This window comes from Protopterus annectens, chromosome 6.part0 (assembly GCF_019279795.1).
Source record: "Protopterus annectens isolate FY-2018-M chromosome 6.part0, PAN1.0, whole genome shotgun sequence".
Taxonomy (NCBI): domain Eukaryota; kingdom Metazoa; phylum Chordata; order Ceratodontiformes; family Protopteridae; genus Protopterus; species Protopterus annectens.
In genome coordinates this window covers 1,726,826,075-1,726,848,662 of record NC_056737.1, presented here as the reverse complement: position 1 = coordinate 1,726,848,662, position 22,588 = coordinate 1,726,826,075, and positions in this window count along the sequence as shown.

The following is a 22,588-nucleotide window of genomic DNA, read 5'->3' as shown; positions in this document are numbered from 1 at the left end:
TTTGTGGCATTAAGCTTAAGGCCATGGTTTCAGCACCAGTCATTGGCCTCAGTGAGGCCTTTCTGTAGGATATCTACATCACTTGGGGAGTTAATAATGGCTCCCAGCTTACAGTTATTTATGAACGTGGTCAGCTAGAGTCACTCTGTGTTAGCCTGGACTTCTGAGAAGTAGATGCCTAACAGGAGAGGACCCAGGACGGATCCCTGTGGGACTCCACTTGTGACTGGTTGGCAGTTTGACTTAGAGTCTGTTACTTTCACACTGTGGGTTCTATCTATGAGCCAATTTTCAATCCACCTAGTGATATAGGGGTTGATGCCTAGTTTGTTGAGCTTCTCAATAATTCCTGAGTGGAGAATGGTATAAAAGGCCTATGGTATAAAAGACCTTGCCCAGATCGAGGAAGGCTGTATGAACTGTCTTGCCCTCATCTACATCTCTGGTGACTGACTCAAAGAAGTCAACCAGGTTGAGCAGGCATGATCCTTTCACAAAACCAAATTGTGTAATATCAGACTCATCAGGCTAATGGGGTGATAATTCCCAGGGTCTGTAGTCGCTCCCCCTATATGGAGAGGAGAGATGTGAGATGTGGATATACCATGCCTCTCAACTGTACAGATTTTCACAGAATGTCCAGATTATTGCCTAATATTTTATGTCCTTTTTTCATAAAATTGTGGTTTTCTGGCAAATTAGTGGCATGTCATTAAACATTGAACTTAGAAAATAATGACATGCATTTGAGTTTCAGACTTCATACCCTTCAGAAAATTCATGCTAATGCAAAACCTGTTGTTCTGTCAACTTTCTAAGTTTGTAAGAGCAATATATAAAAATGTACCTCTTTTTGGGCCTTTGTCCCACTTTTATTTATGGCTTTGTCCAGACTTCTTGCTCTAAGAGGTTGAGAGGTATGTTAGTAACAAACTGGTCCTTTGAACACACAGATTACATTATCTGTTTAAAAGATGTTAGGCTATTGAGTAAGAAACAAAAAGAACAAATGGAGTTTCAGTCGAAGCATGAATGTGGAGTTTTGGGAAAGACATTTGTTCATATGTAAGTATTTTGTTTCAAGATAAACCAATTAAGTTTTGATGTCATTATTTTTTTGTCTGTTCTTATCTCCTTTTAATCTATTTTTTCAGTCTCATGTTTACGCTGTTATTCTTTTAAAGTGCTTATCATGCTCACATATAAATGTCTGAAACATAAAACAGTTAACTGCTGAATTACAAAAAGTACTTTATCCTAGTTTTTCTTTCCCCTAACAAACATCTTTATTAAATTTTCACATGACATAGACAAGTTTACATTTATAAAACTGAAAAACAAACAAAATTACACTATTTTAGTTGCAAACAGTATACATCACAGACACCACTGAAAGAACTGTAGTTGCAAACATTATACATCACTTATAATCCATCCAGTCATTGTCAGTTAAGCATTATATGGCTTATTCAAATCCTGCCTCTTAAGCCTCATTCCTGTTTTAGATATATATTGTTCCCACAATTCCCATTTTTTTCTATGTTAGGTTGTGCATTAGGCCCGACAAGCCAGCACGTAAAACTCTACTGCCAATCATTAGCAGACCGGAGTTCCGCTGTGGCGACCCCTAACCGGGAAAAGCCGAAAGACACAAACAAACATAGTAAAGCCTTGCTGAGTCTAGTTTTGGTGGCTGTCAAAAAGCAATTACTAGAAAATGGAAATCAAAGTCTAGACCAACTTTACTAGAAGTAGTGAACATAGTAACAGAAGCAAAACAACTGGAATTATGATCTCTAGAAAAGGGAAGAAGCAAACTACACAGGAAAAATGGGAATTATGGGAAGACATGTCATTATTGTTTTACCAGCTATGAGTGTTTTATAGGTTCAGGGATAAGGTATTTTGGGTAGTAATATTACATGCTTATACCAGTATTAAGGATAGGGTAATATGTTTTGAAGAAATGAAAATATTGTAGAGATGGATATTATGGTGATGGGTGATTTCAGCTTTAATTTATGAAAGCATGGATGCAAGTAGGTTTAATTAATACTGATGTAAAGTATACACTCTGATGGAATGACGGCAATATGTGTCAGTAAATGATGGAAATTATACTTGGAGCAGAGCTAGGTTGCAAATAGAAATTGTTTAGTTGTTCACTGTCTTTAGGATTATATTGGAAGTAAGTGGTGTGTTTAATGTTTATTTTTCTAATCATGAATATTTATATATTGAAAGAGGGAAAGATGAGAGGTTTATTAAGAAAGTAAAGAGTTACAGTGACTTACAGTTTAGATCTGCTGCTGGTATAAACACTGGATCTAAATTACTTGGTCACATTGAATGATGGTGCTTCGATACCCCAACCCCAAATAAAAATGTGGGAAAAGGGTTGATGATGACGATGACAGTGACACAGTAGAATTTAAAAAAGAAATTACATTATTGTGGTGAGACCAAGATTTTGGTGCTTCTTTATGACTCATGGGAGCAGTGATGGGTAGTATGCAGGGAGAAGTACAGAAAACAATATTTAAGCTCTGAAAGGCAGCTCTGGAAGAAGAACACATTAGAATATAAAAGCTGTTAAAATATTTATAAAGTAACACTGGCAAATGGAGAAAAAGAGTCAATAATAGTGAAAAAAGAATTATATAAGAGGAATCTGAAAAAGGTAAAAGATGGACAAAGATGGTTGTTACATGGTAAGTAAGAAGAGATTAGCTATTTTCTGGAGGAAATGGTGAATGTTTGTGAAGAAAGAAATGAATTAAGTGATGGACAGAAAGGTTGATGTCTTTTTATGAACCAGAGAATATTATCAAAGAACTGGTGACTTATGTTCAGGAAATGTATAATATTGGACCAAAAGAAAGGCATTTTAGTTGAAGGGTAAAGAAAAGTTTCCTAACTTTGTAGCTTGTTGGATTTCTTAGCGCATAAGTATGAAGGAACTGCTTAGTGTTCTACAGGAAGTTAATGCTAATAGTGCTCCAGATCCAGATGGGTTTGGTTATGAATAGTTATGTTGAGATGATGGAGAATCAGTAGATAGCATTGCTGGCAGTTATGAATGAATCACTCAAGTATGGGGTAAGAAATCAAAAGTATGTGAAGATATTAAAAGATTCATTTTCAAAATAGGGGAAGGAAAGTATGTTACGAATTGGGAAAAGTATTGCATTATGAAATAGATGAATTAATACATTGTACATAGAGGAAGCAAACTAAGGAATTGTTGATTTTCTTCAGAGAAATTACTGACTGAGTAACAGGGAAAAGCTGACTTTACTATGGCAGTGAGTGACAGAGAAAACTCTTACAACAGTATTTTGCATGACAGTATATGAAACATTTTGAGGCTACATAGTTTCAAAGAAACACTAGCTTATTAAAATCAATTAATTTACAGACTTATACCAAATGGTTAATAGCTGGTTAGGTGAAACTGTTAGCAAAAAAAGAGGGATAAAGCAAGGGTATCTCCTTGGTGGTTTATTATTTGCATTTTCTATGAATACTGTTGTTTGATGGTGTAGGGAGCAAGGGAGATAAGCACTGTGGGAATATAAGTAGTTTGATTATATATTTTATGACATGCACTGTGGGAAGGTAAGTAGTTTGATGATTTGATATCAGTGGCAAAAATAAGGCAAGGATAAAGGAAATGTGTGTAGTACAAAAGGAGTAAAAAGGATGTAAGGTTAATGCTGAGCATGAAAAAAAAATAAATGTTTATGAAGTAGTAAACAGAAATAAGTGTGATGGCTGTCAAGTTTGGGAAATGAGAGACCATTGCTTGCTAGAATGTGAAAGTATATATTAGAGAAAGTTGATAGATGTGATGATATGGAAAATACATTTCAAATTACTTATGTCAAAAAACATAAATTCATAGGTTCATAGGTTGGTACTAGGCTGTCGGCCCTAGGGCCTATACAAGCCTAGCCATAACAATTCCCTGGCTATTTCTTCCCACACTATTTACTTCCCTGGACCCCTGTCTAGCAGGGTGACAGAAGTGATTCCCGGGGTGAATTTTCTTTCTTCCATCCAATCATCAAGGTTCCTTTTGAAGAGGGCCAAAGAGGCGCTCTGCTTGACATGTATGGGCAGTCTATTCTAGAGTCTGGGGAGTCTCTGGGTGAGAGGAGGTTGAAGTTGGCACTGAATTGATCTGCCAGGATATTGGCAATATCCTTGGGATCAGTCTATTTAATGCCATTCTGTTGCAGCTCAGAGCAGATCTGAGCATTGCCATTTAGATTCTAGACATAGTTATAGAATGCCTTGTGGTTGTCTTTGGAATCTTTGGCAATTTTATTTCCATAACTAGCTTTGGAGGATTTTATGAGGGATCTCAGCTTCTTACTGAGGCTGGTCAGGGAGTTTTTTGCATCCTGGGATTTTCCGCTTTTCTGCAACAGTTTCTTCCTTTTGTTGAAAAGTTTGTTTATGGCAGGGGACCACCAGATTGGCTTCCTTTTTTGGGGGAGAGCATCTTGGTTCTATTTGGGATGGCATGATTCATGCATGAGTGAATGTGCTTGTACAGTGCCTTAGTGTAGGATTCAGCAGTCGAACTTTCAGTTCCTGTCTGCATGGTGTCATGAAGTTTGTCACTTCTGACTCGAGTAGCATGAAGTTGTCTTTGGAGAAGTTTTTTATGGAGGTTTCCTTACTGGAGGGTGGGGGTGGGATGTGGATGTTAAGGGTGATTAGCTTATGGTCAGACCTGACCAACAAGGGGGTGACCATAGGTGTGGAGCATCGATTTCCCATGTTGGCAATGACCAGGTCTAGGATACTGGAGCCCCTGGTGGGACTATAGATTAGTTGATCAAGGCGTGGGAATTTATGAATTTTAAGAACCATTGGGCAAAGGTGTTGGTACATGAGTAGTTTTCCCAGTAAATGGCAGGGTAGTTAAAATCCCCCAGTATTAGGGTGTTTGGTTGTATCTTAATATTTTCCAGTATGTTTAGAAAGGTGTAGTGAGAATCTTGGGTCATGGTGGGGGATCTGTAGCAAGCTACAATTTGGATTGCAGTCTTACCTAGTGTTAGATGCACCTGGAGAATTTCAGACGCATTGTGTTGGGCAACTAGCCTGATGGTGTGTATATCCTTGGTGAATATGGACACTCCTCCACCTTTAGTGTTTCGGTCCTGGTTTGGTGGCCGAAAAGTGTGGTAAGAGTTGTAGCCTGGTATTGCAGGGGTGCTCTCTGGATCCTTCTACCAGGTCTCAGTTACTGCACAGATATCGATGTTCTCCATTTTTAGGAGTGCCTCGAGAGAGTGCATTTTGAGGTTTAGACTTCTAGCATTTAGTAGCATTACCTTCAGAATTTGCATGCTTGTACCTGTTATGGTGGTGGCTTTGTCCTTTGAACTTTGCCTAAAAAAGGCACTACAGGGGTGGCAAGAGCTTTAGCCAGTAACCTGAATCCCAGGGGCGACAGGTGAAGACCATCTCTGGCAAAACATCATGGTCTGTCGATCATGTCATTCCAGGCAGACAGATACTGGATCCCATTTGAATGACACCAGAAGCTTAGCCAATTGCTGAAGTCAATCATTTTGTCTTTATATTGTGGTATCATTCTGGGCGAAGGCAAGATGCTACTCAGGGCTAGGGACATACCTGCCTGGGCCACATGATCCCAGAGCTCTTCCATGTCTCTTTTCATGTAGACCAGGGAGGTACTTCTCAAGTCTTTCACTCCAACATGGGCAATGACAGAGTCATATTTGTACTTGTTGTGGAGTGACTTGAGTGCATGTGTTATCTGTCAGATTCTGGCACCCGACAGGAAGCTGACTGTAATTTGCTCCTTGTTCAGCCTGTTGAGTGGGACATTAGTGTGCCTGACTATAGAGTCACCTATGCGTAAAGTGTTAGGTACGTTGTCTTGCCTTAGGGGCTGTTGCTGCATGACACACTTATTTTGTGAGCTATGTGACACTTTGATTGTGATTGGTGTTTGCTTGCATTTCAGCTTCGGAGGTCCTTGTTGCTTGGGCAGGTTACAGTTAAGGGCCTCTGCATATGTGGATTTAATGTTGCTATGTGTGGGTGTTGGTGGTGTGGGTTTAGAAGGGCTATTGTTGCTTGAGGTGTAGTGCGGGTGTTAACCTTCTTCTCTTGACTCTCTAGCACAAGCTTGTGTGGAGAGAGCTTTGCTTCCAGTTTGGCTATGTAAGTGCATCTCTCTCAGGTTGTAGTGTTGGGTGGTAGGAGGAGAGAGTTGTCTGTGTACATGAAACAATTGCTGCATTGCCCCAGTATGCCCAGATTCACCAGGTGGACAGGAGAAATCACCGGAAGCTGACCCTTGGACATGCCTGGTTTGGTGCTTTTTTGTAAAGTACAGGAGCTGTTTTCCCTTGCCTTAGCAAGGTACTTTGAAATTATAGGCTGTTTACTGCCTATAATTAATTTCTCCTTATTAACAAGGAGAGTTGCGTGCTTGTATCAGTTTAAGGCTTCCTAGTGCTTTCCAGCAGGTATTAGAGCAAGTGCTAGTCACAGGGATGCTTAAAGGAAAGATGAAAAAAAATGGTTTATCCTAAACACTGTAGTGTGCACTAGATAACTTAGATGTGAAAGTGGGTAACTTAAGTTTTACCTGTCTAAAAAGTTAAGTTTTAGTGGAGAGTCACTATTTTTAAAACAGCAAGATAGACTGAAAGTGGGTGGTCACTTTTGTATTCTGGTACTATGGAATACAGTAGGATGGCCAATAAATTTAAATAGTCGAAGGGGAGTGATTTCACAAAATGATAATTTTGTGCTTACTCATGCAAGCCAGTAAAAACAGAGAGGAAATGAGATATATGGTCAAATTAACATAAGAGGAAGGCAACTAGAAAGACAGTGGTGTTTAAGAACAGTATAGTAACCGTGCTGAAGGGTGGGGAAAAAATTTCTGCCTAACTCACAACAGACAGAGCTGTGGTCTTTTTTGAAGTTTTAATATACAGTTAAATGTAGAATGCAAGTAAAACACAAGGTAAAGAAAACAAATCATAGTATTCAAAATATAAAAAGGCAATAACGTAATACAAAATAGAACAAATAAAAAGTAAACTAACCCTTCCTTCACAGCAAAGTGTAGCAGAGCCTGGTGAGGTTTTCTAGTAAAGCTCTGAAATGTTTTATTTTACCCCTTAAATAGAAGGCTTAGTTCCTAGCTCCACCCCCTCAGTTCACAAATGATTAACCTGAAGTGACCTTTTCTATCTTATGTATGGCATATTATTTGAAACTTTCTTATATACTTGAGAAGTTATAATATATCAGTAGTTTATATGTATTCTTGAAGGTGTGGGAAAAGGTTGTTGGAAATGTTTCAGTGCAATTTAGTGACTGAAGATTAATCAATAAAAGAGACAAGATATATACTATCATAAAAAGATAAAGGTTTGAGTTTAAAAATCCAATTGTTGCTTTAGCTTCATTATATCTATTTTGGATATTATGAATTATTGTAAGCAGAGATAGTAGATTAATTGGTCAAGGTTTTTTTTTTTTTATGAAATATATTGAGTTTTGGAAGACAGTGCCAGTTGAAAAAAAAAAAAGGACGAGGGTGGATACAAAGAAATTGAAATGCATGCTGATGAAATTAGGATGTGCAAAATGCAGTATAGCTATATAAGTGCACAAAAAAAGGTATGTTATAAAGACATAATACATGGAATTTATTATGTTAACTTATGGGAGTAATATAATGACAAAATAAGAAAAGCTAAAGGAGAAACAGGAGTGATCTAACATGGTCAAAGAATTATAACACTTTTGTAGAGTAGTGTTACAGAAATTACTTATAAAAGGTCAGATGATATATAACCAGATGAATGAAAGAATGTAACTTTTGTTAGGTGGAAGAAACAACTGAGTATGCTTACTAAAATGTTTTAGAATTCAAGAGATTTGAAAAAAAATAATGCAGAATCTAAATTGATTGCTTTCAAAATCTGCATATTGAAATGCTAGTTCATGGTTTATATTCTGAGAATATGTCACAGCGGCAATATAAGCTAGATCAAATATTAATGTCTGCTGTCTGGGTTATATGGACTGGGAAGTATGATGAATTATTTATTAAATTTTGAGATAGTGATGGATGATATGGAAAATTGCAAGATGCTTGCAGCTAGAAGGGTGGGGAAGGCAAAGGATATAATTGTTATGTGTATTTAAGTGTATATAATAGTATAAATTTTACGAAATTTGAACAATACTGTGGGTATAATAATCAGATGTGTCAAATCAATAATGCCCATGCTGTGTTGCCACTGGATATTTTAGCATCATCCTGAACTACTGCTAATGCTGACAGATAGGGCCTTGGTTTAATGGCCAGTCCAAAGGATGACATACTCAGAAGGATAGCATTCACCAATAGTGCACTGCAGTGTCAGTAATATCAAATGTGGCCAATCACTTAGGGTGGGATAAGAACACACAGTCTTAAGAACCAAAGTTGAGAGCACTACTAGTTTAGCCACTGACACTGGAGTCCACGCAACCCCCTGAGTTAAAACAGATAGTAATATCAAATCTTTGTGATCTGGTAATATTCAGTTATATCTTATTGCATGCATACGTCTATAGTGCAAAGCTACCATCTTCTATGCAGGCAATATTGACTGTCGAGTCCATATAAAGCATTAGCCATCTAAAGAAAATTTGTATCAATAACAGTACATACATACACACTGTAACATCCACAACAGGACTTTGACATCTAAATAACTTTGATTAATACGAAATGCCAAATGTTATACCAGAGCATGGAGTATTATCCATATTATATTTATATTCAGAATATCAGCGCGATATAATTTTGCCATGGGTAGATGCCACATTGATATATTCTACCAGCCAAACATATTTCATTTTGCAAGCTTCCCAATAACAAGGATCATATCTATGCACCTCTGTAATATCCCTTGAATGAACATTTACATGCACGCCAATTAATCTTATCAAAGTACAATAAACATTACAAAAACATGTAAGTTCTTTCTTTTTTTGGACCATTTCTGAATGGTAAGCATGGAGGCCTTTATACGCAAGATTTGGCATGCATTTAGGCTAACTCTACTTGTTTACTACTTCAATTATATTATAATAAGGAGAACGAGAAAAAGTTTATATTAACTTAGAAAGAGCATGAAAGAGCCTTTCATGTTGCAGCTGTCCAGAAACGATAACATTACCATGCATATTTGGAAAGCAAAACCCTTAATCAAGCATACAGAGGAGAAAATTAATCATCCAACCCACTGCATGCATAATAAAGCACCATCCCTTTCCTAATGGATACGAGACTCTGGGAGAAAAGAAGAAGCATCCATCCCAAGCTATAAAAAACAGTGCTGGTTTGCTAACGTCCCTTTTTCTATCTTCTAAGATTCCTCATCTCCTAAGTTATCACCACCCCTGCAGGTCTGTACATAACAAGCACATTTGTGGTTATTCAACCTCATCTTAGAAAAGCTTATGTATCCACTAAAGCTGGAGCATGCCGAGAATGATAGATAGTAATGCACATTCCCCTCTTTCTCTCATTACCTTCTACTCAGTATTTATTCTCTAAAATTCAGTCTTTCGGTGTCTCTTCGTAGAAGGTGTGTGCGCCAACAATCATTCCATCATTGCATGCCTTCCCATTCTCAGCTATCAGTGAGGAAATAAAGGTTAAGAAAATTCATAATGTATAATATTAGAAGGTAGTTAAAAAAACAAAAGAATTCCAGTTATGTCCAAGTAGACTGTGGCATTTGACAGCAGTAATGGAATATACCCACTTTCCCCAGAACATCCATAAGTGGAACACAGTGAAAGTGACTCATCTGCTAAAGAAACAACTCAAGCAACCTTATCAAATCCTCCTACATTCCAGATATTAAGGTAAGGTAGCTGTGATTCACTCTGATGCACCACTGACAGACAATAATATTCATCTTGTGAATCTTAGTCCTTGTCCTGTCGATTACCATGCCAGTCATGGTATATTTTACTCATGAATATATTCATTTATTCATAAACTAAAGCCCTGTTCTGCATTTGCTGATAATGTGCCTCCCTACTTCCTTCAGATAGCAGCAGACTCTCTAGCTCTCCCAGTCTCTATTCTGATAAATCAGTCAATCTCTGAATCTAAAGTCCCCTCTATCTGGAAAGAATAGAATACCCTACCTATACACAAAGAAGGTCACTCCATTGACATCACAAATTTCTGTCCCATGGCCATCCTGTCACCTCTCTCAATAATATTAGAAAAATGCATGCATAAGCAAGTCATTGAACATCTATTACAAGAAAATGTGCTCACCCCCACACAACATGGCTTTCACCCAAAACATAGCACCACTACTGCCCTTCTTTCCTTTATTAACACTATTTTACTGGCTACAGACAACAATAAACTAGTGTCATGCTTATTTCTAGAGCTATCTAAAGCATTTGATACAGTCTCCATCCCTCTCTTCTGGACAAACTCACTAACCTTAATTTCTCCACCTCTACCATTGACTTGTTTTCTGGCTACCTTACAGACCGACTTCAATCAGTAAAATGGCTCTCTGCTCTCTCTCCTCCTCTACCTTTCAAAATGGGTGTTCCCCAAGGATCTACTCTTGGTCCCCTACTCTTCAATATTTTTACTAATCAACTCTACACCTTCTTCCCTCAGTCAACCCTCATCCAATATGCTGATGACTCTACAGTCATCTCCATTGTGGACACCCTCACTGACCTATATTCTATTAAACAGAAATTCTTCAACTCTTTTGAGTCCTGGCTCTCTAATAACCAGCTAATTCTAAATCATAAGAAAACAAACTCTTACTTTTCCTTCCCAAAAACCTACACAACCTTAAATCCACTTTTGCTATTAGAAAACCTATACAGAAATAAAAACTTCCTATCAAAAATAGCTAAAATCTCCCTCTCTCATGCATATCTCCTACCAAGATTACTATACAGCTCTCAAATCCTCCCCAACCTCCAAACCTCACTCCTAACTAAGCTGGAGAATACCTATAACAAAGTGGCCAGATTCACTGCAAATCAGAGCTACAGATCTCATTACTGCCTCTCACTAAAACATTTAAACTGGCTGGAATTACCTCACCAGCTTATCCTTTCTCAGCTTCAAATTGTCCACTTTACCCTGTACCAACAAAAATTCCGTCTCAACATGTCTCCTCTAATCTCCTTCTGCACTCCCTCTAAAACTCTCCAAGACCAGAACCTACTACAAATATATAAACCTAAGAGCAAAATTGGTCAAAACCTCTATAGCTTCTACCCTACCATCTCTTGGAACAAACTCTGATTAGAAATTAGATCACTTTATTTATTTATTTGTTTTATTTTATTTTACATTTGTTGACCGGGCTAGTCCAACTGGATACATGTCCATTCTCAGTAGAGTCCCTGGGAGAAAAGTTCCACTGACAGTTACTAGACATATAAATACAACATGTATTTAAGGCAGGGCAATACAAGTTATTTAGATGATAGGTAAACATAAATAAATCAAACAAAAGTGTACAAGACAAATGGAGAAATAATATAAACAAGAGGTATAGACAAATACATACTATTCATTAGAGAGTATGCTAGGAAAGGACAAACTACTATAGGACCTTCTATGATACTCTGTCTAGTACATAACTCTGTTACCTGATAGCAAAATACATTTGTTCAGAGGTTAGTACGAAGGAGTGCATAGCAAACGCAGTAGTGAGATAAGCTAGACAAAGTATTATGGATGAAGTGATTAATCTGGGTTAGTGCATGGACATAGCCAGTTATTTTTAAAGTATTCTTTGAGTTGCTTCTTGAAGAGTGGTGTAGAGGACAGAGATTAGAGTTATTTTGGGAGAAGGTTCCAGGATTTCCCCACGGAGTTGGAGAACAGAGAGTCCCCAGCTTTATTGTGGGACTTATGTACAGATACCAGCAATTTCTTTGCTGAGCGTAGGGTAGATCGATTTATATAGGGGGTAACCAGGCTAGTAAGTATAGGGGTTTTACTAGGATGATGGAGGAACTTTTGTGTGATAGTAAGCCGGTAAAAGAGAAGGTGATTATGGAATTCCAGCCAGCCCAGTTGTTTTAGATTATGACAATGGTGGGTTCTAAATGGGGAACTTGTGGCAAATCTGGCAATGTTGTTGTATGAGTTTGTAAGTTTTTTGAGGTTACTTTTGGAATGATTGGTATAAATTAAAGAGGCATAGAGGAGGGTAGAGATAAGATGGGTGTGGGCAATAGTAGTTCTAGCTGTAGGAGTAAGGAAGGATTTAATCCTATAAAGTGATCCTAGCTTTCTGTTCACTGATTTTATTGTGTTGTTTATGTGTGTGTCAAAGGTGAGGTTACTATCAATTGGTACTCCTAAGAGTTTGGTAGTTGGGTCAGGTTATATAACAGTACCATTACCGGATAACACTGTGAAGTCTATTTGTGTGGACTTTTTTGTAGGGTTAAAGAGCAGTAATTTGTTTTTTGGGGGGGTTCAGGAGTAGGCAGTGCTGTTGGAACCAGGTGATACAAATTTTCCCTACCAGTTCCCTACATCATCATACCTCTAGCATGTCAGGTTCTTCATTATACTTTTTTTTTCTTTTACACAGTATTATTTGTATTATATTTCAAGATAAGTACAGTTGACAATCCCGCATTGTGCATGTGAATACATTTCAAACTCTATATCAAGTAAAAGTGTGGCAGAGGTAGGAAAATATGTAGAGGACTAAACCATTTCCACATAATACTCAAAATAAGCTGACGAGATTACTCTTCTAATCCTCCATCTCTATGCAGTTTATACACTTATACCATTTCTTTAATGATTTCATATGTGCTAAAAAAATGCTGTCATAGAATATTCCTAACATTTAGATAATGGCCAAAATGTACATCAGCACCGTGATTGGAAAACGAACGTTCTCCAGCAGGGTATTAATGTACAAGTAATGCCTGGTGAAAAACGAGTCCGCTGCTTCACGGCAGCATATCAAGCTGCTAAAAATTTAATGGCTGCCATTACATTTACACTCACTAAGCAGTGCTTTTGCTGTTTAGCAAGTGTAATAACAAAAAAAAAACATGAAGAAGTGTATGTGTGTGTATGTATGCGTGTGTGTGTGTGTTTATATTTCTTTCTGTGTGTGTGAGTGAATGTGTGTATGAAAACAGAGGAGACTGTGTGAGAGAGAAATCGATCGAGAGAGAGTGGTCTTGTGTAAGTGAATGCGTATATGAAAACAGGATAGACTGTGTATGTGTGAGAGAGACAGAGAGATCGAGGGAGACTGAGCAATTGTATGAGTGAATGCGTGTATGAAAGCAGAAGTGACTGTGTGTATGAGAGAAATCTAGGGAGTGAGAGCGGTCTTGTGCTAGTGAGTGCATGTACAAAAGCAGAGTCTGTGTGTGTGTGTGTGTGTGTGTGTGTGTGTGTGTGTGTGTGTGTGTGTGTGCGTGTGTGTGTGTGTGTGTGTGTGTGTGTGTGTGTGTGTGTGTGTGTGTGTGTGTGTGTGTGCATATGTGTGTGTGTGTGTGTGTGTGTGTGTGTGTGTGTGTGTGTGTGTGTGTGTGTGTGTGTGTGTGTGTGAGAGAGAGAGTGATCTTGTATAAGTGAATGCATGTATGAAGGAAGAAGTGACTGTGTATGAGAGAGAATGGGCTGTCTGTACAATTGTTGTGTTTTACTTATATCTTTTTTAAGTACAATATTATTTTCTTATATACTTTTGATGTAAAATGCTTCCTCCAACACCATTAACATATACTACAGAAAGTTTGAAACATTAGGCAGAGGAACTATTTTACATCAAAAATATACAAAAAATAATACAGTACTTAAAAAATTAAGTAAAACACAACAATTTTACAGAGAGCCTATTCTCTAAGTGCAATAATGCCCGACAGGGTGTGTGTTAATTAATAGGCAAGTAGATGATTAATAGGCAAGTAGATTTATGATATCAGAATACACCTACAAGAGACAAGAAAGACTGTGTTCTGTCCTGTTATTCTTCTCATATAAATTACTTAGGTGTGGCAGTCATTCACTGAGACCATGAAGGCATTTAGCTGCTTCTTAAATACAAATCTTATTGAGACCAACATGTTCCTGAGTCTTCTTCAATAAGAGCAATCTCAGTTTTGTCCTATATATCAGTAACCAACTTAGCCATCTTTTCTTTCAACCTCACTAAAAGTGTTTTATATTTGCTTGTCTTCTGACTAAATAAACTTCAGTTCTCAGGAGAATGTGAGTTGTGATTATGATATTTTCTTAGAATGATGCTCATAGTATGTTCCCCACCTAATCTAGTAATGCATCTTAAATGTGTTCCCATGTAACTAGAGTTGTAGCTACAGATTTTGCCTCAAGAAACCTGTAAATGACCTTCTGAAAATCCATCTGAACAACTTTAACTTCAGTTTTAGCAGATACTATTATTTTAAGGATAATAAATTAAAATCCCAAAGTTGTCATTCCTTGTTTTCGTCCATCTACTTCCCAATTAATTATTATAATCAAACTTTGGCAATCATTCTCAGGCCTAGATATAAAACCGCCATTTTAATCTGAGGTAAGACTTGCCCATCCTCTACTAGAACTTAATGACCAAAGAAAACAAACATTATTAATATGGGTGAATTTCCTGTTTGTGTCTTTTCCAGACCATCCTTTCAATAAAATGAAATAAATCTACCAGGAAAAATAGACATTCTTCTTCTATCCTATTCATTAATAAGCAAGTCCTTCATCCTTCTTCATTGGATCTCCAAGCTTTCTATGAGAGAAAATAATTTCCTTGAAAAGCTTTATATGTCCTTATGTGAACATTGAAATCCACTGTACTAGCATTTGCACTTTCCACTCATCTCCCTAAAGATGCATGCAGACTTTATCACAAACAAATCTTCACTATCAAAAACATCTGCAAAGAGAAGATATGCATTAATCAACAGCAAATCAGATTGCCTTTGTTTTCATTTAATAGCAATGATGTATTGAAATACAATAATGGCCTTAACATGGTACAAATATCCAGTCTACAAAATCATTAGTAACCTTCTAGCTAGGCATCCACATTTTGCTTTATATATAACCTCCCCCTAACATATGCCACTGCTCTGCTTGGTGAGTTAGTAACAATGTCTCCTACAATAAAGTTATCTTAAATGGCTTTATAAATTCCAGAAATTCTTGATTTTTTACCTTTAAGTAGCAACCTATTATATTCCATGTCTCACAGTAACAACTGTTAAGAGGAAGGACACTATCTCTTTATTCTATTATTGGCATTAACCAAATAGCTACATTCTAGTCTTGCTTGTTTCTTGTTTTTACAATGGTGTGGTTCCTCTAACTCTATATACAGTTCTGTATTATCCACATTCAAGTGAGCTGATTCCAACCTTAAATACTGGCTTCCAAGGTCTTTACTTCAACCTGAGAAGTACCTTCAGTCCTTTCAAGATATATAATAGAGAATGAAGTAGAGTCCCATTTGATTCCTGTTTCATTGTCTACTATATTTAATCTAATAATATTTTTTCAGCCAATGATACAACCTTTTTTCCAACCTTCTGTCCATACCTTCTTCTATAGCCTGAAAAATGTTGACAGAGATTCTGGCCTGGATTTTGTTTCTTTAGTAGTCTGTTTTGACCACTGACAACCCTCTTATTGCATTGTTTCCATGCAGTTACTGATCTCTCAAATATGTCTCTTAATGATGGTAAGTTCCTCTTTTAAGTAAATATATGGTGGAAAAAAATAGTTTACAGTTAATGAAATTATCATCCCATCAATTAATCTGATCAAGTCACTGATAATTTAAGGGTCGTTTTTCACTCTTCACCTCTTCCACTAATCTTATTTTTACTATCTAAAGTACCACCTGCACTTCCTGACTAGCAGATGAAGAACAATCAGCAAAGTGACACAGGAAAAGGAGATGTCTACTTCACTCATTATTAAGCTTGTCCCCCATCCATTGTGTCATTTTATATACTCTGACAGAGAGAAGAGCCAAAAAGCTCCATTTCCTAAAGACAATGTGAATTCATCCAGCTTTAAAATGGCTCGAAAAATGAATTTAATACCTTTTCCTAACAATATGACTACCCATTCTTTGCAGATCGCTGCCATTTTTCTCAATCATTGCAGTCTTACCTAAAAGAATATAAGCTCTAGAGATGGATATGCCAGATAAATGCTTTTAGTGACAGACTGTGAAGATGAGAGTACAAGGTTCAAGCCCTGGATATGGATGAAATAAAAATGGTCATTTTGTTAGTCTTAGTGGCTCAGTAAATAGGGTACTTGCCTTTCATGCAGTAAAATCAGAAGACTAAGGATTCTTTTCCTACATTAGATGCTTTGCTTTGTTTGTGGTCTTGTAGCTTAGGGGTTAGAGCACAGGTTTTATAAACTGGGGGTCATGGGTTCAAATATTATCAAGGACTGTGCTTGTGCTTTAAAAGGGTGTCCCTAGTGGATATGCTTTTGTGTTCTCTTCACCACAGCACATGCTTATTTCCTTCTCAGAGAATTAAAATGGATTTCACACCTTCTTCTGTCACTTAACTTACTAATGGCCATGTATATCAAATATCATATAAAACAATCGCCTAAATAGAGCTGTACCTTCTTTCATTTCTGGCTACCCAGTGCACCTCCTTTGTTTATAAATGCCAAACCTTTAACCACTTTCACAGTTGACACTCATTTGTTCTTATGCAGATTTGTAACTATAAGGTGACTGTCTTTAGTGACAGTCACAGGATAATTATCCACTATGAGATTTTCCTTTTATCCCTTTTCAGAGTCTAGATTAGTGTCTTGTAAAAATTGGCCATTGTCAACAGTGGAGCAATTGCATTGCTGTAGCTATAATTATTTCCCCAAGAAGGAGTCCTTGCCATAGCATTTCCTCCCAAGTGAAACAAATCACCTTTTGCAAATAATTTGCCTTTTGCTACTGCTATAATTTTAATTACCAACTAACATATTATTCAACAATAGTAAAATAAAAAGAACAGCTATTACACACCATTTCCATACAGCCAATATACTATAACATAACACGCTCCTAAAACATTATTAATCAGACTACAGCTGCTTCCTACTAAGCTTGAAGTTTCTTAATGCTATAAAATAACAACCACAAAATCCTAAGAGCAATGACATATCTTTTATGATAAACGCTAATTGTAAAAGCACTCCAGTATTACCTTCTAAAAAAGTATATATGTTCCTTCTCCTACAATTCATCAGGTTATTTGCTACTCTGCAACATGAAACAGCATTAGCCACTGACAAATCATTATAAACTTGTCCATAAGAAATATATAACTGTGCATAGCCTTGATTCTGCCAACTTCTAAAAGTAACCAATACTATAACAATAGAAAGTTGTTGCAATATGTTCATAGCTGTCAGACACTGAAACAAAACAATGGAAAAAAACTATAACAAAGAATGCTCTTAACACCGCTCTTCCTTGAAAGCAGCTCTAAATTAAGCCAGGCTATGAGCAACAAATCACATTTGGCACTTGCAGGATGTTGTAGTCACTCTCAGAAAAGCAATTCAGCGACAGCAAAAAAACAAAACAAAAAAAAAATCAAAACAAACAAAAAACACTTTAAATAAAGGTTTGTTAATAGCAGTTACATACACAACCTGCAGAGACTGAACAATAGCAATGTGTTAGAATAACTCATAGAACAAGAGCAAAGATAATAATCACAATAACTGCTTAAAACTTTAAACAGTACCTCAATATGTAGCCAGGTAGGAAGAACAAAAGTTCATCATCTTCTGCACTCCTTTTTTATTTCTTGTGGAAAAAGTATCTAGCTCCATTCAGATTTCTCTGCCACTCCATCAGCCCGTATCTTTCATAACATTTTTCCACAGAAATACTCCAGAAACTTTACCAGTCTTAGCTAGGAGTATGGCCACTATCCAGGTAACCAGATATGATATAACTTTTCTCCATTGTGAGTTTGGTTCTGTTCTCTTGGAATAGACTCAGCCGCTTCTATACCTCATGTAGTCCAATAAACTCTCGAGCACATCCCTTACCCATAATGCTTAGGGTAGATTACCTCAGATTGAGTTTACTCATTAGTGAAAGAAGAAAGTAAAAATACCTGAAGAGATCTGGAGTAACAAACAATTCCATATGGAAACTTGTCAGGGGGAATGTCTATTCTTCCAGGAAATCTGGAGAGTGAAGTTGATGACAAATGATGATGAACAACTCAGATGGAATGTTATGGTAAGACATAACTTCTTTATCTGAAGTTGCCAATCTTCATTTTCTCATCAACATGTGGGACAGATTCCCCAGATAGTTATAATCCTGGGCAGACTCAAGGAAGGACATTCTTGAGCACCACTGAACCAAATGAAGCTCTTCCCCTAGAGATGAGATCTAACTTGTAATGAGTAACAAAGGTATGGGGTGATGCCCAAGTTGCAGCTGCACGTGTCATTTATGGATGTTCTTAACTGAAGACAAAGGCAGTAGCTACCACTCTCGTTTACTGTGCTTTTGGGGGTACCAGCACATGAATATCTCTCTTCTTACAAACAAAAGAAATGCAGTCTGTAATCCATTTGACTAGAGTCAATTTACTCGCAGATTGTTCTGATTTAATGTGTGAAAATGAAATAAATAACTGGTTGGATTTTCTAATACCTTTGGTCCTATCAAGGTAGAATGAACATCTAATAGGTCTAATAAGTACTCGCCCTTGTTAGAGTAATTCAGAAAAAAGACCAGAAGATTGATGCATTGATTAAGGTTGGTTTTGGAAACTGTCTCAGGAAGAAAAGATGGGTTTGTCCTGAGAGAAACTCTATCCTTATGAAAAATCAAATATGGTGGCCTAGATGAAAGTACTTGAATTTCTGAAATTCATCTAGTCAAAGTGATGGCAATCAGAAAGATACTTTTCCAGGATAAAAACTTTAGATCACATCATCTAGAGGTTGGTTCAAAGGAGGATTGTGTCAGAGCTTGCAGCATCAGAGTAAGTTCCCAAGGAGGTGTGGGATCCTTGTAAGGGGGTTTAAGGAGGAGAGAACCTTTCAAAAAGGCTTTGCAAAGCCTATGTGAGGTCACTGATAATCCATGAAAACAATTGTGAAAATTAAGAATGGCTGCAAGCTGAACTTTAACAGTAGAAGTGGAAGCACCTTTATTGAAGATGAAGGCTAGGAAATTAAGGATTTTGGGTACTGGCACTCAGAAAGGATCAATATGATGTAGAGAGGTCCATTAAACAAATCATTTCCATTTACTTGTATAAAGTTTATGTGTAGATGGTTTGTGAGATGACAAGAGTATGAGTTTGACTGGGGAAGAGAGCATATCATGCCTGGCCACTAATGGAATTGGAGAAACCAAGCTGTCAGCTTGAGGGTTGTAATGTCTGGGTGACTGATGCCTGTTGGATGAGACAGGATGTCTGAAGCTGAACTCAGAATCCAGGGTTGCTGTACCAGATGAGGCCAAAGGAAGGGGAACCAAATTTGCCGAATCCAAAATGGGGCAATGAGGATGGCTTTGCTCTAAAACTGGGCTGCATTCTGCAAAATTTTGGAATTAGTGGGGTCAGACAAAAAGGCATAAAGGAGACTGGGTGGCCAATCCTGATGAAGAGTGTTTCTTTGTAATTGTCCCTCTGAGGGATGAAGGTAAAGTAGCTCCTGCATTTGTTGTTTACAGGGGAGGAAAAAGGCTGGCCCCATGTGCGGAATATCTTTTACCAAACTTCTGGGTTGAGGGACCACTCATGAGGTAGAAAAATGCACCTGTTCAGTTTGACTTCCCCAGAATATGCATTGCAATCAGAAAGTGGTTGGATGAGATTGCCCATCGCCATACTCTCAGTGCTTCTTGGCATAAGAGGTAAGACCTGGTTCCCCCATGTTTATTGATATACCAGACCACTGACATGTTGTCTGCCTGAATCACAATCATTCCTAGAGGTAGAGAGTCCTGGAATGCTTGCAATGCTAACAACACTGCTCTCATCTCTGGAACATTTAGGTGCAGATTGGACTCCATTGGGGACCACTTACCTTGGACTGTCTTTCCCTGGCAATGCCCCCCCCCCCTCCCAAGATGGGAAACAGCATGGTCACTGTGGCTTTGGGTTGAGGGGGAATGAACAGTTGCACTTGTAAGACTTGTTTCAAATGAACCCAGCATAGTACATCTGTCTTGCATGTGTCGGTGATCAAGACTGGCATTGACAAGGGATGCTAAAGGATGGCCACTGTGCTGCAAGCAACCATTGTAAACATCTCATGTGAAACCTGACTAGGGAAACAAGAGTTATGGCAGCCGCCATTGAACCTAATTTCTGAAATACTTGTCATGATTGTACTAGCGTCTGGACTTGGGTTTGAATAGTTTCCAGTCAAGATAGAAGAAGGAAGGCAACGTATGTTGTTGTATCCAAAGAAGCTCCTATAAATGTTAGATTTTGAGATGGTTCCTGTGATGATTTCTTGAAGTTGATTGCAATGCCTAAATGGTCACACAATTGTAAGACCTTTTGCTTTGCTGTTAGAAGTAGTTGCCTGGTAGTAGCAGAAATGAGCCAGTCATCTAGCTATGGAAACACCCAGAATCCTTGCAGACGTAAATAAGCTGCTACTGCTGCCATGCATCTGGTGAACACCCTGGAAACTGTGTTGAGACCAAAGGGCAGAACTCTGAATTGGTAATGACTGGCTCCCAGCCAGAAGTGAAGGAATCTTTTATAACCTCTGTCTATCTTTATGTGGTAGTATACATCCTAAAGATCTATAGAGCACATCCAGTTGTCCTTTCCTAAAAAATGGAAGAATTGACTGTACCGTGACCCTCCAGAATTTGTTTTTTCAAAAGGATTTGTTCAGTTACTTGAGATCCAAAATCGGTCTGCAGTCCCCTGTCTTTTTTGGCATTAAAAAGAATCTTGAGTAAAACTCAGATTCTGTCTGGTCTTGTGGGACCTCTTGGGTGACTCTTTTTTTCTAGCAGCATTTGAGTTTGAATGGCTGCTTGTTCCCTCTGACTAGATGGAATGTTGGGGAATTTTTTTTTTTGATTGGGGAGGTGGAAGGGAAAAGGGAATTGTGTAACTTCTGGAAATGATTCTATTGCCAGGCTTTAAGGTGCAGGGATAAATGACCCCTAGTTGCCTCCAGAGGTGAAGAACTGGGCCTCCTTTCAGGAGCACTTGAAGGGTTTCCCAAAGAAAGAATGCTGAAAAGCCTGGTTCTGTGGGCCACCTTTGCCACCTGGGCCATGTCTTACACCATCATTCCCCCCTCTGCTCCTGGAGGAACTATCAGCATGTGTATTCTGGGAATATGTTTGGGATTTTTTAACCACATTTTTCCTGTCACTCGTTGGTTCCTGGAAAATGAGCTTTGAGGAGTGACAAAATGTACTCCTATGGCAGATAGGGTTTACCCATCCTTCTCACACCTGGTTAAAGTGTCTCTAACAGTTGGACCAAGAAAGGATGAGCCATCAGTGAGTGCATTGATAAACGAAGACCTGAAGGGCATGCCTCCTTATAGAAATACCTGTATCTGCTGCTCTAGTCATTCCTTCAGCTACATGTGAAATAAGCCTCATGGAAGAATTATAAACTGAAGTCAGGGTAACCAGCTGGGAGGTGACTGATTCATGCCCTTCCACAGAAACAGATCCTTAGACAGTATCTGACAGCCCCTTAATCAGATCTCTCTGTAATCTAATAAAGTGCATTAAGTAATTCAAAGACCACAGGGCAAAGGTTGATGAAGCATAAACTCACTTCCTGAATCTATACATTGTCAGGGGGGTGACCTGGGGGACCCTTTGTCCATATCAAAATCCGTGTTTTCTGTGATAGTCTCTTATGGAGAGTCTAAGTGTTTCCAATTACACAACGTCTTCCAAGGGACCTCCTCAGGGGAACATCTGAGAGGTTTCTGAAGAAGAAGGGGTACCCTGCCGGGTGACCTCAGGCTGCGGTACCCACTGACCTGGTGTAGGAAGTGGTTGATTCTCTGGGGCCAAAGGAGTCAGAGATTAGGACTCCAAACAGGAAGGAACCAACCTAGTGCTAGAAGAAGCCAATGCCCTCTTGATGACCTTGAAGACTGATCCACCGAGGAACACGTGTGACTCCAGGACTGAAAGGGAGGACCAAGGTACTGAAACCCCTACCTGCACAGGAGTGATCTCCCTCAAAACCGAAGACAGAGCTGAACTCATCCATGCTGATGTTTCTGTGTGGTGAGACCATTCTGATAAAAAGGGAGTTGGTTCAAATGCCCTGGAACTGACAGGCTAGCTATGGCTTTTGAGAGGAATCTGGTTCTGTAACAACCGAAGTGCACAGGGCAACCATCCATTCCAAAGAAAAAGATAAATTCTGTGGGTTCTGGAAAACTTGGAACCAAGGACTCTAAAGTGCCTGTAGAGGTTAGAGGAGGAGGTATAGAAGGGGGAGTAGGAGGTATCGGTGCCTGTTC